We start from the raw sequence: 18,114 nt of genomic DNA, 5'->3' as shown, positions 1-18,114 counted from the left end.
CACAATAAGCCGGTACAGTGTGCAGAAGAAGGTCCAGGGGGGTGCATAATGGAGGAGAGTGAGGATCCCTGGCGAGGGCTCAGACTGGTCTGTAGGGCAGTAGGGCAGTGCCCAGAGGAATGGCACACCTGGTTAGTGTGGGTCTTCGCCAGACCTAGCAACACCCCTGCTTCAAAGTACTGGTAGAACATGTGAGGTGGAAACTGTTATGTCACTTTCTTGAGAATGCCTGAACTGGGCGATGTGCACTGGCTGCCATTATAATTTTGGGTCAGATTTGAAGATCTGATCATGGCCCACGTAGCCTCTCAGGGAAGCGGCACCAGATATCTGAAAAATGTGTTTTCTAGATGTATGCCTGCTCACACTCGGCCAGGGGTCTGCAACCCCGAGCGCTACAGATGATTTGGACTACACCTCCCATGGCCCACCATTGACCATAATGGCTAGGGATAATGGGATGTGCAGTCCAACACTTCTGGAGATCTAAAGGTTGCAGAACCCTGCTCTGTGGTCAGCTGAGAAATCCTGGGGGTACCCCACAAAGTTAATTAAGTTTTGTGTAGGAATTCGGGAAGGCCCCAGGTCCCGGCTACCCCTCAGGACTAGTGCAAGGCCATCAAACACAATTACAATGCACATATAGAAACCTAGGGACAGATAAATAGTACAATTTGTGTATTTCGTGTCAGATAGTCTCTTTGCTGCTGTGTTAATAGGTAATACTCTGTGATATTCTTTTTAAGTCGGTTTTTAAATCTGTTTTATTTTTGTACTGCTTTTGTGATTTTTTGCTAGATAAAGTTTTGTACACACACACACACACACACACACACACACACACACACACTTGGCATGGGTTTAACACATTGAAGACGAGAGCTCTTACTTTCACCTGCTTCCAAGATGGGCCGCCTTCAAGTGCCCGGGGGCTTTTCTACTTGTGAAAGTCCATTACGATTGTGAAGGAGTCCTGCGTCGTCTCATGTGCACTATTTACTTGCCCTAAACAGTGGAACAAATATATCAAGCATACAGCCCACCTACCTCACAGGCGGTGGCGATCCTATTGGTGAATTGTCCAGAACGAAACATTGCAGATGTGTGCTTTGAGTACTTTTAATAACTGACCACCATGGATTGGAGCCACCGGTGTCGCACCAAAATGCTACTTGCTAGGGGTAAACACCTCACCGTTTAAAAAACCCTAGAGATGAAGTGGATGTGGGGGCACCGCTAAGGGGTGACAAGCTGCCCTAAAAAGGCAACTGGATTTCTTGACAGTTGGTTGTTGGGTTTCCTGCAATGGTGTGGCCATGGGGGAATGTAAAGTCTGCAGCAAGCTGAACCCCCCCCCTCACCCCAGACCAGCTGCTCTATGCTCTAATACTGTGCCAGCTGTAACGGGCGTGAATTATCTAATTGGTTGGATTCAACCCAATGCCACCCAGTCTGACTCCATGTATCAGTCGGTTTCTTCCACCTCGAGACTGAACTTGCAAATAGTTACTTGTTGCTCTGGCTTGCAAGCAGTTTCTTTCCATTTTGGCACCCAGTGATATCTAAGCTTCCTTACCCCTAGGTCGGTCTTAGACACTAGTATCTAGAAACCCACCCTGTCTTCTTCTACTCTGCAATCCTCAGGTTGACCCACCATGTAGCTGACTCCTTTGATCCCTGGAACTGCTAGTTCACCCACTCTGGTGGCCCCCCGAGAACTACTAGTAAAAAGGTATATCAGAACAGCACCACTTCAAATGCATCCTTGCACATTTCCTGGCTGTTCTGTAGAAACCCTTCCAACCCTTTTTAGCCACTTCTTCTTGCAGAACCTAGCCCATCCATCTTTCATACTTTCCATTAGTAATCCGTCGGGCAGTTGTTCCATGTCCCATGCCTTTGCTATGAATTTCATTGTCGCAACCCAAAAAATGCACCAGGACCTACATTGTCCCTTTTCCTCAGCCCCTAAAATGAAATCAATGAACAGGTTCTCTTCTAACCATTGAGCAGTTACCAGGTACTCTGTTTTATTTAATTCCATAAATATTGTCGTTAATGGCTCTTGAAAGTGCGTTGACTGCCAAATCAGTTAATTTAGGAGCTCAAATTTCCAAAGATCTTCACGTTAATGATGTAATTTCCTCTCTTATCCTTTGTGCCCATACCCAGAACTTTCTCTCCTCCCGCCTCCAACTGGTCAAAGCATGAGTACACTAATTCTTACAAATGTCTACAGATCTTGTAGAGAAGTTTAATATTCTTCTTGAATCAGTGCCAGACCACAGGCCATATCAATCACAGGATGGGGGGAAAAGCTCTAGGAAATTAATGCGAGTGGGCAACTCATAGCATGCCTGTGATTTCCAGATGTCCGATGCATCTGGAAACAGTTCAAGTTCCACACTGTTTCTTCATGCACCTCTCCACAGGGATGTCCCCTTGACGTTCCCTTGGAGTTTGCCCTGAGCATCAAGAGTATCCTTGATCCCGTTACTCAGTCTTGTAAAGCAGTGCTTACGTTTCAGCCCAAATGTGTCCCTTGATAACTTCACACAAAATGCTCTGCCTAGTGATATGATATGATAAGTCATTTATAACTTGCATGTGCACCAGTGTTTCTAGGCGCAACAAGACAGGAGGGGGAAACAGGAGGACAAACAACAATCTTACTAGGCTTTGTGTCATTCAGATCACACAAGTGCAGGGAAGAGGGGAGGGGAGAAGTGCCAAGGGTGGTGGGGAGTGAGGAGAAGTGCAGTTGACTCAATAAGTGCTGCCAGAGGGTGGCTCTTAAGTGCAAAGACAAGGGACTGTAGGGTTGCAGACACAAACCCTTAAGTACTGATGGAGTCCGGAGGCAGTGCAAGGGCAACTGGACATGCAGGAGCCTGGGCCCGAATTCAGGCGTGGCCCGGTGAGCAATGTGCAGAGCTATCAGGGACATAAGTAGGGGAGAGGAAGAGAGAAAGTGGAAGCGAAAAGGAAGGCCTTGAGTTGGTTCTGGAACCGCAGGTGGTTCTGCTCAAGTTTGAGAGAGGCAGGGAGGCTGTTCTGGAGGGAGGCCCCAGCCGAGGAACGAGATCTGCTCCCCGATTCTCTGCTTGGAAAAGCGTCTGACCCTCAGAGAATTGGAGATGGATGAGCAGAGAGCTCGAGAAGGAAGATGTTTAGGAAGAGAAAGTTGGTGGTAGTTCGTACCCATGCCCCAGAAAGCCTTGTGGGTAATGCAAAGGGTCTTGAATTTGATCCTTGCAGCCACCGGGAGGCAGTGCAGGGATAGAGTTGGAGAGATACGATCCCTGGGCTTGAGGCCAAGGACAAGTCTTGCAGTCCTGTTCTGGATGAGTTGTAAAGGTCGATGGTAGAGACAGGCAGATTTAGAAAGAGGCTGTTGCAACAGTCCAACATGGAGATGACCAGGGCTCTAGAGAAAGTGAGCTTCTGAGGGAAAGTGAGAAAAGGCAGAATACCTCTGAGGAGGTGCAGCTGAAGGTGTGACTTCTTAGAGATGTCAGAAAAGTGAGGAGAGAAGGAGAGGGTGGAGTCGAAGATGACTCCAAGGTTCTTAGCCTCACAGGAAGGAGCAGAAACAGGGCCCAGGGTGGGCAGACAGCCAGAGAGAGAGAGAGTGAGAGGAAAGGAGGGAGGGGGCGTCCAGATGAAGAGGATGTCAGTCTTACTGGCATTAAGGCACAAATCATTGGCAGCACACCATTCCTGAATTGCGGCCAGACAGTTTGGTATGTGAGAAGGAGCAGAGGTGGCTGAGGGGAGCCTGAAGGACAGCTAGAGTGTCATCCACATAACACTGAAATTTAGAACAGAATGTAGCGATGCGGTGGTCCACGGGTGTCAGTTAGTGGTTAAATAGCCAGGGAGAAAGGTAGACCCCTGGGAAACACCACAAGTAGAGAGAGAGATAGAAGAGTGGAAAGACCCCAGTTGTACCTGGGAGGGTCGGTCAGCGAGCAAGGAGGTCAACCAGGATGGGGCCTGATCAGTGATACTCGGGTTGTCACGGGTTGACAGTGTCAAAAGCAGAGGATAGATCGAGGAGAATGAGGACCGAAGGAAGATTAGCGTTAAGATTAGAGAGCAAGTCTTCTGGCAGCTCTGAAGCCAGACTGGTGGTCGTGGAGACAACCAACAGATTCAGTATGATATGATATGATATGATATGGCATTTGTAACGCGCCTATACACAAGTTTTTCAAGGCGCGACGAGGCGGGGGGAGGGGGAACAAGGGGAGACAGACAACGATCCTACTAGGCCAGGTGTCATTCAGATCGCGCAGGTGCAAGGGTATAGGGGAAGGGAAAAGTGCAGGGGGGGAAAGGTAGAGGGAAAAGTGCAGTACAGGGTTATAGCATAAAGGATAAATAACAAGGGCCAGCTGGTGGCAAGTGCGAGGTAAGTGCAGACAAGTGCTGGGAAGGGGGGCTGTAGGGATACAGACACAGTCCCGCAGTGCAGGGGTTGCCAGGGAGGCAGTACAGGGGAGAGTGGCTGGGCCAAGGCCCGAGAACGGTGAGTTGCCCAGTTGCAGATTCAGTGCAGTTTCAGTAATTTTAGCAGGGGAGAGGGGGAGAGAAAGCAGAGGCAAAGAGGAAGGTTTTGAGGTGCTTCCGGAACCGGAGATGGTTTTCCTTAAGTTTCAGGGAGGCAGGAAATCTGTTCCAGAGGGAGGCCCCTGCAGCAGGGAGAGATCTGCCCCCAACTCATTGTTTGGAGAAGCGGCTGACCCTGAGGGAGTTGGAGGCGGATGAGCGAAGAGCACGAGAAGGAAGATATTTAGGAAGAGAGAGTTGAAGGTATTTTGGCCCAAGGCCCCAGACGGCCTGGTGGACAATGCAAAGGGTTTTGAACTTGATCCTCGCAGTCACTGGGAGCCAGTGTAGTGATTTCAGTCCTGGAGAGATACGGTCCCTGGGCTTGAGGCCAAGGACAAGTCTCGCAGTCCTGTTCTGGATGAGTTGCAAAGGGCAGAGAGTAGAGGCGGGCAGATTTAGGTAGAGGCTGTTACAGTAGTCCATCTTCGAGAGAACCAGGGCTCTAGAGACAGTGAGCTTCGGGGGGAAGGAGAGGAAAGGAAGGATACCTCTGAGGAGGTGTAGTTGGTAGTGTGACTTCTTAGAGATGTCAGATATGTGAGGAGAGAAGGAGAGTGTGGAGTCGAAGATGACCCCAAGGTTTTTTGTCTTGCAGGTAGGAGCAGCAAGGGGGCCAAGGGAGGCAGGCCAGAGAGCTGCAGGGAAGGAGGGAGTGGGTGTGCCGATGAATAGAATCTCAGTCTTACTGGAGTTAAGGCAGAGGTTGTTGGCAGCACACCATTCCTGGATAGCAGAAAGACAGTCAGAGAATAGGGAAGGAGAAGAGGAGGCAGAGGGTAGCCTGAAAATGAGCTGGGTATCATCCGCATAGCACTGAAAGTTGGGGCAGAGAGCGGCGCTGCGGTGGGCGAGAAGTGCCAGATACTGGATGTACAGCCAGGGAGAGAGGTTAGAACCCTGGGGGACACCACAGGTAGAGAAAAAGATATCAGAGAGGAAAGACCCCAGTTGGACCTGGGAGGGTCGATTTGAGAGGAAAGAGGTCAGCCACGCCAGAGCCTGACTAGTGATACCCAGGTTATCACGGAGACGGTTGAGCAGGATGGTATGGTTGACAGTATCAAAGGCAGTAGAGAGATCAAGCAAAATGAGAACACATGGAATGTTAGAGTCAAGGTTCGAGAGCAGGTCCTCACGGATGTTCAGGAGAGCAGTTTCCGTGCTTCTGGCAGCTCTGAAGCCAGACTGATGGTCATGAAGGCTACCAACAGTCTGCAGATTAAGCTGGGAGATGGCCAGCTTTTCCAGGAGTTTGCCTAGGAAAGGAGTGATGTAGATCGGGCAATAGTTAGCTGGAGAAGAAGGATCAGTAGAGGACTTCTTAAGAAGGGGTTGCACAAGGGAGTGCTTAAGGGGGCAGGGGAAGGTTCCAGTTGCAAAGGAGTGATTGCAGAAATCGGCCAAGGCTGGAGCCAGGGTGTCGATGTGGTCCTTGATGGTTCTGGATGAGCACGGGAGAACCTGCTTTGACGAGACAGGGGTGAACAGGGGCAAAGAAGTAGAAGTGACTGAAGACGGGCCAAGGGTGGCAGAGGAGGAGGAAGAGGAGGTAGAGGAAGAGAGAGTGGAAAGGATGTCCTGAGTTCTAGTGGTGAAATGAGGAGCCAGGGCCATGCAGAGGGCCTGGGGGGGGAGGGGGGGAACAGGAGAGGAAAAGACTGCAGCAGGATTGGCCAGCTCCTTGCAGATTTTGAAAAGTTTGGTTGAGTTGTTAGATGCTGCAGAGACGTGGGCTTGGATGTAGGCTCTCTTCTTAGAGAGGACAGAGAGTCTGTACGGCCTTTGAACCAGTCGGCAGGCCAGTTTGTCAGAGGGTGCGCCTGATTCCCTTCACTTCCTCTCAGCCGCCCTACACTTGTGTTTAAGGGTGGCGAGGTCGGAATCGTACCAAGAGTTGCACTTGGAAATGGGCTTCAAGCGGATCCTCCTGACATTGGCAAGGGCGCCAAAAGTGTTAGAGATGGAGAGATGAAGGTTAGAGAGGACTGCGTCAGAGTGTGAGTCAGCCAAAAGTCTAGGAGGAGGAGAAAAAGTAGTGGCGAAAGCCTCCACTGACACACGCTTCATGGGTCGGTTGATCGAGAAGGTAGGTTGCAGTGCTGGGGATGGCTTGACCTGGGGGTAGAGAGAGGGGTTGGAAGAGAGGAGGAAGTGGCCACTCCAAGAGAGAGGAATGGTGAGAGGGTTTGAGATGTGGAGGTCTGATGAGATCAGAACATCCACGGTGTGCCCTGCAGAGTGAGTAGGGCCAGAGGGAAGAATAGAGAGAGAGCAAGTTGCCGAGGTTGCCAAAGAGCCCCGAAGAGGGGTTGGTGGCATCCAGGTGGATGTTCAGGTCGCATAGGGTGAGAAGTTGATAGGTAGAGGCAAGGAGGGAGGAGGAAAGGTCATCCCACTCAGAGAGGAGGAGGGCGACCTGGCGAGGCGGCCTGTAGATAGTGACCACAGTGAGAGAGAGAGGTCAGGAGAGATAGAGAGCCTGCCGACCAGGCATTCAAAGAATGGATAGGCCTGCATAGGAATGACAGAAGCAGGGATCCACTCTGTGAAAATCAAGGCTACATCTCCCGGGACGGTTAGTTCTGGGTTAGGAGAGGATCTTGTAGCCATCAGGAAGGAGAGTGTCAAAACCCGTGACAGAGCTGGCCGTGAACCAAGTCTCAGTGAGACCGGGTAAATCCAAATCAAGCTCTTCCAGGAGACAGCAGATGTCAGAGGATTGTTTGACAGCAGAGCAAGAGTAGAGAGTAGCGATGGGGAACAGTTTACCACCTTTGAAGGACTTCTGTGGAGGGGTACAGGCCAGAGGTGCGCCCTGCAGATGTGTCGTATGTACCCAAGCATAGGCAGAGGAGGAAGGAAGAGAAGGCAAAGATGTGGCTAGGATGAGCAGAGAGGTGGCAGAGGTAGGAGACAGCAGAGGAGCCAGTGAGGGGTAAGTAGGGATAGTAGGAGAAGAAACAAAGTTGATAAGGTGCAGGAAGCATCTATCAAAAAAGAGGAGATTGGCCCGAGGGCCCTGGACCAAGACGGTGCCATTTAGGTAGACATTAATGATGGTCTTAGAAGAATTTAAGGGGGCCAGGTAGAAAAAGGAGAGAGAACAGAGACCATATGGGGGGTTCATAGGCCTGGCGAGGGAATGATAAAGTGGATGTCGGTGAGGGTCTGTCTGAAGGAAGCACTGGTGTAGGTATCAGCGATAGGGAGGCCTGGGTTGGAGACCAGGATGTCCCTTAAGATCTTTTTCTGACAGACTTAGTGAGAGGAATAGGATAGTCAAAAGAATAGCAGTTAGAGAAGCTGGGGTAGATAGAGAGCACCATAGAGGGTACGGGGAAAAGAAGGGGGCCTAAGGAGGGCCCAAGCAGGTGGTGGGGGCTACGCAGGGGGAAGGCACAAGGGGAGGAACAACAGGGAGGAGAACAGCACATAACAAGAAACAACGCACCTATGAAACCAGATGTACGCAAGGACCATCAAACAAGTACAAACCACAGCAAGGAAGAGTGCGGGCAATGCAAAGTAATGCCAAACCCAAGAGCACAACCAGGGTAAAAAACAATAGCTAGTGAACAAAACAACAAGAAGGAACCTAGAAGTAAGGAATGCAGGCAATGAAAGTAATTCAAAAAACCAAACCATAGAGAACACCACAATGGGCCTCATTACGACCCGGGTGGTAAGGGATTACCGGTACCGGTAAGGGCACCGGTGCCGGTAATCCCTTACCGCCCTATTCCGAGGTACCTTTGCGGGTCCTCCCTTACACCTGGTTTTACAAGGCGTTAAGGACAGGACACGCAAAGGGACTTTAGAGCTAATAACGGTACCGCAATTAGCGGTACCGTTATTAGGGCCTTCCCCATTCTCATTAAGCCCTATGGGGGCTCATTCACCAGGGCGGAGTCGGTATGGGTTTGGAGGCAGCCATGGAGCTAATAGGTGCCATGGTTACCTCCAACTTCGTAATGACCCCCAATGTCAATACAATAGGCAAGAAAATAACGACAACATCAAAGTACAAAGCAGAATCCCAACCCACCAGGCACAGTAAACAACGAAGATCCTAGAAGTAAGGAGTGCAGACAACGGCGAATGTACAGTAATGAAACAAACAGTGCAATGGACAGGGAACCGTAAGCAAGGGGGTGCCAACAATAGGTAAGAGAGCACAACTTACTGTGCCATAGAGCACCTGTTCTCACCTCAGCACCGGAGAAGTTGACGTTGGCGTTGCCTGTGGAGACCGAGGACAGAGGGAGAAAACACATGTTGGCGCATGTTTACCTGTTGTCTGAGCAGGGGTTTGGGCCCTGAGTCCTCCCAGTCCGAACAGGCCCAAACAGGAATTGCCCTTTTCTTCGTCTGCCCTTTGCTTCGGACGCCCGTGCGAGAGATGCCTTTGATCATTCTGAGGGCAAAGTTGTGCTGCCTAGACCAATGTGCATGGCTGACTTGAACGGCGACCCATATGCCACCACTAAGTATTCTGTGACCAGCTCTGCCCCTAAAACCACAAGGCATGTGGGGGTCCCTGCACTAATTGTGCAACTAGTATGACTGCAGGTCCCTCCCCTCCGCCCCACGAGTGTCCACCACCTTATGCATTTGTCCTTGTCTGCTCCACGTCACAACAAGAAGTCCAATAGACAATGAATGACAGCTTTTCTGTTCCACAAAAGGACTAACGCTTTCCAGCCCTGCAGAAGAAATCCCACAGCCAATCGTCAGACATCGGTCATATTAGTAGTGCCTGTTGCTTAAAATCCCAATAGTGGGATCTTTGCTGGGTGAACTGGCAGCAACTGAATGCCCACTTACTCTTCCTTTGCCCGTCGAAGCCTTTGTTGCCTCTCTGTGTCCTGGTGGCGAGTTTATCTCTGTATGTGACCGATGCATTGGCCTCTAGTCCTCTGTATGCTGTTCTTGAAATCCTAGAACAACACGTTCAAGCAGCTGCTTTCAGGGTGTTTACTCAACACACACCAGTCCTCAATCTTCCCTGGATCTCAGAAACCTGACCTGGAACCCACCCCCATCACAACTGGCATTCTTCATTCTACCATCTGACATCCCGCATATTCCTTATCTCTGTTAGCCGGTGAGAATGCTCAGTGGGTTACACGCTCGTTGCTGTGATCTGTGTATGATCTGCAGGTCGCAGGTTCTAATCCCGGCAAGGCCGACTCAGCCTTTCAACCTTCCGAGATTGATAAATGTGTACCAATTTCCATTGGGTAATAATAGTAATGTATGTAAATATGTCCTATGTATGAGCTTTAGATTAAAGCGCTATATAAAAAAAATGATAATACACAAAGAACACATCCTAAGCAAAGACTGCAACACACCATACCCTTTACAATACTAAAACACAACTCATGCAGGCCATTTGAAATCTACTTGACATTACCTGGGCCCAGGGTGTGGCAGAATGTTAGTATAACTAATGACATTGTTGTGGTACAACAGGTTAACTTCTGCACCCTTTGTGGAACGGTGTCATGGCCACTTTTTTGTGGCACCTGGGACACCACTTTGCTTTGGTTCTTCCTGTCAAAGGTGCAGTGCAGCATTTATTTGGTTCACGTTCAGCGTGCTTTTCGTGGACCCCGTAATTAATTACAGGATGGGTTTCATTGATAGAAAATGGCAACTCTCCTAGTAGGCCAGCACACATTTACACCTGCTCGTTGCCAGCGTATGTTGCCACCCTTTGTATGTTCCACACTCTATAATTTATGATGTGAACAGATACAAATATTTCCGCAACCTTAAATGTCTTACTGCTTTTAACCTCACCAACTTTAAAGTGACATTTTTTGACAGCATGTTTGTGATCAAAATTACTTTTATGATATTCTTGTGGCTGAAGAATCGTGTATCTGTTTACACTGGTGTCCCTACAAAATATTCCCACCAAACATATTTCTGTACATATGGCCGTTTGTCTCGCCATAGGCGATATTTTTGGGGGGGATCATTTGTGGGAGCGGGGTTGCGGGGGTGTCCCCCGCACATTTTAAAATAATGCGGGGTTGCGAGGGTGTCCCCCGCACGGTCCATGGGTCAATATCGCTGCAAAAATATGGCGATATTTTAGTATCGCAATATTTTTGCAGGGATATTAATACAGGGAACCTTTACATCTTCCGTCACCATTTCCTCGCTGTCTTGCAATGACCACGAAGCTTGGGTGATGAACCCACAAGCCCCCCCCCATCACTGTGAAATCTGCACTGCCTGCAACTGAGTGCTCTTTGCTTCCAACACCAAGCCATCCTCTACCCGCACACCCGAATGACCTGTGCCAGCAGAGTGCACACTCTCATTTAACAGCTTATCAAATTGCACAACCAAACTAAATGCCTGCAGATGATACTGTACAGTCATGGGGCTTTATTCCCAATTGGCTAGGAACATTTTCAGCTTCCCGGAAACGTAGTGAATTCTTACAGTGTGTGCCCAGAGAACCCTTGCAAGGTAAAACTCAGTTGATTCTTCCAATGAGCGCAAACACAGTCTCTGGGATGCCTGGGACAACAGGAGCTCCCTGGAGAGCTAGCAGTGGCAGCATCTCCACAGCAGAGGAAAATAAAATCCAAGAGGATGGTTTATCCTTTTAAAAGTGAAGAGAGGGACCCTGGAATGCCCCTCGGAACCCCTATAAGCACGAGTGTCCGAAGAGTCAGAAATGCAAGATGCCAGTCACTCTTTGGCCAGCCCCCAGGAGAGCCAGTGACGTCTACATATGTGAACAGATATTCTCTCAGACAACCATTCAAACCTTATCCAGCTGACGTGTTCATGGACACAGGTGCCTCAACACTGGTCATGGATACAGGTGCCTCACACTGGACCTGGTCGACTAATGACAAATATCCAGTTGTGCTGACATCATTAGAGACAACACGACATAGTAATGTTAGCCACAAAGCAAACTTGCATCCCTGCACAAAGTTACACAGACAAAACATGTGCACACACGAAGAACATGCTTACACAGTTCTGTAGACAGAGGACAGAGACATGTACATACTGTCAAAAGCCTTTCCTTTTCACTAGCAAAACGCAGAAACGCAAGAAAGCAAGCTTGCAGCCGCTTAACCATATGGAACTACAGGGTCGGATAAGGAACCAGGAAGGACCAAGTACCACTAACTCACAAGGAAAATAATACAATATAAACATATAGAAATCATAGCATAACTATAGTAGAATTACATGAAGGCACAGGCCTCAGAAGATGGGACGAAGGGAAACAGATTTTGCAGCACACTGGCCAGGGATGGTGCTCGCAGCCAAGGTCAGAGACGAGCAGAACATTCCTGGCTCCAGGGACAGTGCCCCCCTGCAAAATAGCAGAATAAATCCTCACTAATTGCAGACAGAAAAGCTACATTTTGCAGTCTTCACCTATGTGATCTGGCCGAGAAGAACAGTAGCCATTTACCCACGGTGCGAAGAGGAGCACTTTCCAGCGAAGCAGACAAAAACTGATACATGTGTTGTTTTACAGTGTTTCAATCTGCAGGCACTCTCAAAGGTAAAGTGGTTATACCAGTATCAACAATGGGGACACATAGGGCCTCATTACGACCCTGGCGGTAGAGTGATAATGGCACCGGTCGTGCTGCCGGCACCGTTATCACTCTACCGCCATATTACGAGTTCTGCTCGCGGGCCGCTCTTCAGCACCCGCTAGCAGAACAGGATGGTATCAACGGTCCCATTACGAACGGGTCTGTTGGTACCATCCTCCCCATTCCCATTGAGCCCTGAGGGGGCTCAAATGGGAATGAGGACGTTCCGGTCCCGCGAATGGGACTTACCGAGCCCGCAAAGGTCGGAATGGCTCGGTTATTCCCATTTTGCGTGACCCGGACCTGAGTTTGGGGGTAGCCATGCCGGTAAAAACGGCATGGCTACCTCCAAACTCGTAATGAGGCCCATAGTCTTTCTCATCACCTTGAGAAGGTAATACAGGGGACTGCTGTGAACAGAGGTGGGGCCCAGGCCTGAGGAGACCCGCTACAGCCAATCAATGAACACATTTCCAGGGGTGGATGGGAAAGGGCAAGGGCCAATGGTAATCCTGTGGCCCTGCAACAATGTAATAGATTGTTTTTGGGGAAGGCTCAGGCAAAGACACCTGACATGCGAGCACCAGTTAGCTAACCTCTATAGGTGCCGCCTATAGGCACTACCACCCCAGCCACCCAATAGTGTAAGCTCTTAGGTTTCTGGGGAAGAGCCCAACTTGTGACAACACACACCAGCAAAAGCCCCTGACACAGTCTCAGCAGCTGGAATTGCTGGAGATTTCCTATGTCCTGTATGATCCCTGTCTGTTATGGAAAATAAAGGACAGTTCTAACTTACCCTTGTCTGAGTCCTCCGTCATTTACCGGGGGAGGGTTTGTGGGACCTGGGTACTCAGAACAGTGATTTTGTAGTACGAACCCGGTCGTCTGGTATGCCTATACAAAACTTTGGTTTCCCCCAAAGTTACACAGATGAATCAATTAAGTGTCTCAGGAAGTCCAAACCCAGGAGAGGGGGTGGTCATATGGCATATATAGGCTTGTAGGGGTCATCGGCATATATGCTTGGAGTCCTAGTCTGGCAATGTGGGTGTTTGGTGTTGGAGCTGGCATCAGGAGTTTGGAGCAAGTTGGAGTATGTGGAAAGATATGGAAAGCAAGTTGTCCAAGATAACCATTACAGCAGTCAAGCGACCCAATAATGGATGATGTGACAACCTGTAATTTGCAATTGGAAGGGATGAAAGGAAGAATCCTCCTGATACTTTTTTTAATTTGGAAAAACTGGCATTACATACTAATGTAATGTGTGCGTCTCTAGAGCCTGATGGCAAGAGCTTCACACCTAAGCTCTTTACTGAACTACTAGGGCCAGGACAAGGCCCCAAGGAATCGGTCCAGAATTCTGTGCTCTGGTTGGTATTAGAGCTGGGCGATGCGATCACCAAGACGTCCGTTTTCTCCCCATTCCGTTTTAACCAGTATTCTGCCATCCAGTCCCAAATTGCTGAAAAACAAGTTTTCAGTTTACCTGCGGACTCCAGAACCTGTGAGTTTAGGGAGAACACTATCTGGGTATCGTCAGCATAGGTGTAAAAATGCACCCCATGTTGACAAATGAGGTCCACCTGAGGGTGGAGATATAACATTAAAAAGAGGCGGAGATAGAGAAGAACCCTGGGGCACACTACAAGAAAGTGTTTTTGGGGCAGAGAGCTAAGACCGAAGGGATACGGATTGCAAACGATATGGATAACATGCAAGTGGATTCCAGAAATGCTGGCCTGCTTCAGTCGTTGCAGGAGAATTACATGATCAACTGTATCAAAGGCCGCAGATGTCCTGCTGCGGAAACTTTCCACATTCATATCTATCTTGTTATCTTATCTTAAGAAATACCTCTTCAATGAACAGATATCATCAGCCTCTAACTCTACAAGCAAATTATTTCAGATTCTGAAATCGATAGAAAAGCCAAAGGCTCTACCCCCACACCTTTCAACCATCTCAAGAAGACTGCAAAGGGGTCAGGAGGCTTTCAGAAACAAAATTCAGAAGGCCAGAGAGGCGATAAGTACTACTCAGGTGACCCGGCCCAACCTACAAAATGTGATAGGGAACCAACAGACGCAGAAAGCGACAAGCAAATTTGCCTATAGCCCTATGACCTTGGAAGACAAGAAAACCCACTTGTAGAGTATGAAGCAGACATCCTGCGCCGAGAATATATTGCCACCCAAACTGATTCTAGACAATAGGGACATCTATTGCCCTTTCTTTACGAGGATAGTGAATGCATCCTTTAGAGACAACAGGATCCCTGACACCATTAAAACAGTCATGGTCGCACCACTGGTGAAAAAACTAGGTCTGGGCCAGAAGGACCCAGGCAATCTCCACCCTGTCACAAATTGCAAATTTCTATTGAAAATGATGGACAGGGTGACAGCCTCTCAACTACAAGCCTTTGTAGAAACCATTGACCTCCTCCATAAACAATAATCGGGTTTCAGAATGGGACATAGTACCGAAACAGCTCTGTTGGACCCCCAATCACACATGCTCAGTATTCTGAACAAGGGTAAAGTGGGCATGTTAATGTTATTGGATTTATAAGCCGCGTTCGATCTGCTGAATCATCAACTGCTCCAGCGGGCCTTAAAACACTCAGGTAACTGCTCTAAAGAAGCCATTAGTTGGGTGATCTCCTTTCTATCAGAACGTAGATCTAAAATCCATTGGGGTGAACAATTTTCTGGCCAATTTCCATTAGCTGTGGTGTACCACAAGGGGAAAATTTATCCCACTGTTGTTCAACTTGTATCTAAGGTGTCTCTGCACAGTGCTTGAGGAAATCGGAGCCTACTTTACCAACTTTGCAGATGACACGCAGTTGGTGGCAGAGCTAAGTGGATGCTACGACACCGATAACAACAGGGTGAAAAACATATACAACATCATAGAGGCCTGGATGAAAGATAACTGGATGTGCTTGAATAGTAATAATACCGAACTGACGATCTTCGGATCGCATCAAGCACGGGCCAAGTTAAACCAGGAATTATACAACTGTTAAGATCAAAAATTCTCTCATACAGGTCTCAGAAAAAGTTAAAACTTGGGCGATTTACTTGGAGGCATCACTTGGCGCAGGCACGCATGCCAATAATCTGAATCGAAACTGCCAGTACTATCTGAGGCTGTTAAAATACATCAGACCGTATCTGAGCGAAAAGAATAGTGCTATTATTGCAAGGGTTACCAGCCTCTCCAGGCTAGATTACGGAAATGCCCTATTGATAGGAGCAAGCAAAGGCTGCATAACCAGGTGCCAAACTATTCAAAACAACACAGTAAGAACTGTTAGACAGAAGAACAGAAGGGATCACATTACAGCTGATAGGAAAGCCGTGCAATGGCTGGCACTAGAGGACAGGATTACCTTCAAACTATGACAATGGTGCAACAATGCCTGTTTGGCCAGGCACCTGCCTACTTGAATGAGCGGATAGTCGCTTACACTCCGAAACAGTCCCTAAGATCGGAGATTCAGGGACAAATTGCTTGCATCACAGCTAAAAGAGCGAATGTATTAGGAAGATCCTTCCCTGTGGGAGCGGCACAGGCATGGAACGGTTTACTAATTAAACCTAGACTCGAGGAAAACTATATGATCTTCAGAAAAACACTAAAAACTTGCATTTTCAAATAAAGTCAGTTAGTTAAGAGCCAGTATTAAAAGCCAGATGTCCCGTCTAATTTTGTATGTCCACGTCTAACTGTAAGCGCCCCGATGCCTGCAGGCTGTTCAGCCTGATATAAATAAATAAAAAATAAATAAAATGATGTTGGTTACTTGTATAGCACTTTGTTGTGCTGTGAGCCAGTCTCAAAGCACTTAAGGTGAAGAGTAGAGCGTGAAAGAGGTGTGTGGGCTAGAGAATGGTCATTTTGTTCACCTTTCTTTAAACCATTAATGTCCGTCCAATTAAAAAACAACAACAAAACCAGTATTGGGTTCCGCTATAGCTTTAGCCCCGTGTGTCGGAAGGGTCAGCAGGCCTGGGCAGTACAGTATTGGGTTCCGCTATAGCTTGAGCCCTGCGTGTCGGAAGGAGAAGCAGGCCTGGGCAGTACAGTATTGCGTACCGCTATAGCTTGAGCCCCGTGTGTCGGAAGGGGCAGCAGGCCTGGCCAGTACAGTATTGGTTTCCGCTATAGATTGAGCCCCGTGTGTCGGAAGTGTCAGCAGGCCTGGGCAGTACAGTATTGGGTTCCGCTATAGCTTGAGCACTATGTGTCGGAAGGAGCAGCAGGCCTGGGCAGTACAATATTGGGTTCCGCTATAGCTTGAGCCCCATGTGTCGAAAAGAGCAGATGACCTGGGCAGAACTGTATTGGGTTTGGCTATAGCTTGAGCCCCGTGTGTCAGAAGGAGCAGCAGGCTTGGGCAGTACAGTATTGGGTTCCGCTATGGCTTGAGCCTCGTGTGTTGGAAGGAGCATCAGGCTTAGGCAGTACAGTATTAGGTTCCGCTATGGCTTCAGGCCCGTGTGTCAGAAGGAGCAGCAGGCCTGGGCAGTACAGTATTGGGTTCCGCTATAGCTTGAGCCCCGTGTGTAGGAAGGAGCAGCAGGCCTCGGCAGTACAGTATTGGGTTCCGCTATAGCTTGAGCCCTGTGTGTCGGAAGAAGCAGCAGGCATGGGCAGTACAGTATTGGGTTCTGCTATAGCTTGAGCCCCGTGTGTCGGAAGGAGCAGCAGGCCTGGGCTGTACAGTATTGGGTTCCGCTATAGCTTGAGCCCCGTGTGTCGGAAGGAGCAGCAGGCCTGGGCAGTACAGTATTGGGTTCTGCTATGGTTTGAGCCCCTTGTGTCGGAAGAGGCAGCAGGCCTGGGCAGTACAGTATTGGGTTCCGCTATAGCTTGAGCCCCGTGTGTCGGAAGGAGCAGCAGGCCTGGGCAGCACAGTATTGGGTTCCGCTATAGCTTGAGCCCCATGTGTCGGAAGGGGCAGCAGGCCTGGGCAGTACAGAATTGGGTTCCGCTATAGCTCGAGCCCTGCGTGTCGGAAGGAGAAGCAGGCCTGGGCAGTACAGTATTGCGTTCCGCTATAGCTTGAGCCCCGTGTGTCGGAAGGGGCAGCAGGCCTGAGCAGTACAGTATTGGGTTTCGCTATAGTTTGAGCCCCGTGTGTCAGAAGGGGCAGCAGCCCTGGGCATTACAGTATTGGGTTCTGCTACAGCTTGAGCCCCGTGTGTCGGAAGGGGCAGCAGGCCTGGGCAGTACAGTCATGGGTTCCATGTGTTAATATCCCCGCAAAAATATCGCGATACAAAAATATCGCAATATTTTTGCAGCGGTATTGACCAATGGACCCTGCGGGGGACACCCCCGCAACCCCTGCATTATTTTGATATGTGGGGGGGACACCCCCGCAACCCCTGCTCTCACAAAATATCCTCCCCAAAAATATCGCCTATGGCGAGATAAACGGCCATGAGTACCGCAATATTTTTGCTGGCGATATTTTGTAGGGATACCGCCCCATGTGTCATGGGCAGTAGTAGAGTGCCGTAGTGATGCATTTGCCCATGTGTCTGCTTTTCTCTCTGGATAGCCCATCTCACCTCATGTTCACCAAAATAGCACGCTGTGCCCTTATCTTTTGTCCAAAGGAATATGTAATGTTTTTAATAAGGTGTAGGGAAAACATGGTTGTCGCTTTTGGAGATCCATAGTTATCGGTGGGGGTGAGAGGGATTAAAAGAGCAGGCTGGATAGTAAGAATCAAAGTGAGTAGCCCAAGTAGTGTTTCATTTAACAAAGGCGAGTTTGATGGAGTAGTGGAGCGAGAGTTTGGTAGGTGGTCCTCGTTTGGCTAGGGTAGGGGCAATGGAGTTGGGCTTGTATTTCTGTTTGGTGATGGATGAGAGAGAGAAAAGTCCACACA

At 49.0% G+C, this 18,114-nt stretch overlaps 1 protein-coding gene across 1 annotated transcript in view; it reads left to right on the top strand.

The window, feature by feature from the left end:
- Positions 1-18,114, top strand: part of ADCK1 (aarF domain containing kinase 1) — a 1,181,187-nt gene that overhangs the window by 783,467 nt on the left and 379,606 nt on the right. The gene's annotated exons all lie outside the window — the stretch shown is intronic.

Source organism: Ambystoma mexicanum, chromosome 14, assembly GCF_040938575.1.
Source record: "Ambystoma mexicanum isolate Mex_15411 chromosome 14, UKY_AmexF1_1, whole genome shotgun sequence".
In the NCBI taxonomy this organism is placed as follows: domain Eukaryota; kingdom Metazoa; phylum Chordata; class Amphibia; order Caudata; family Ambystomatidae; genus Ambystoma; species Ambystoma mexicanum.
Note: the sequence above shows the minus strand (reverse complement) of the source record. Positions and strands in the feature narration are given on the sequence as shown.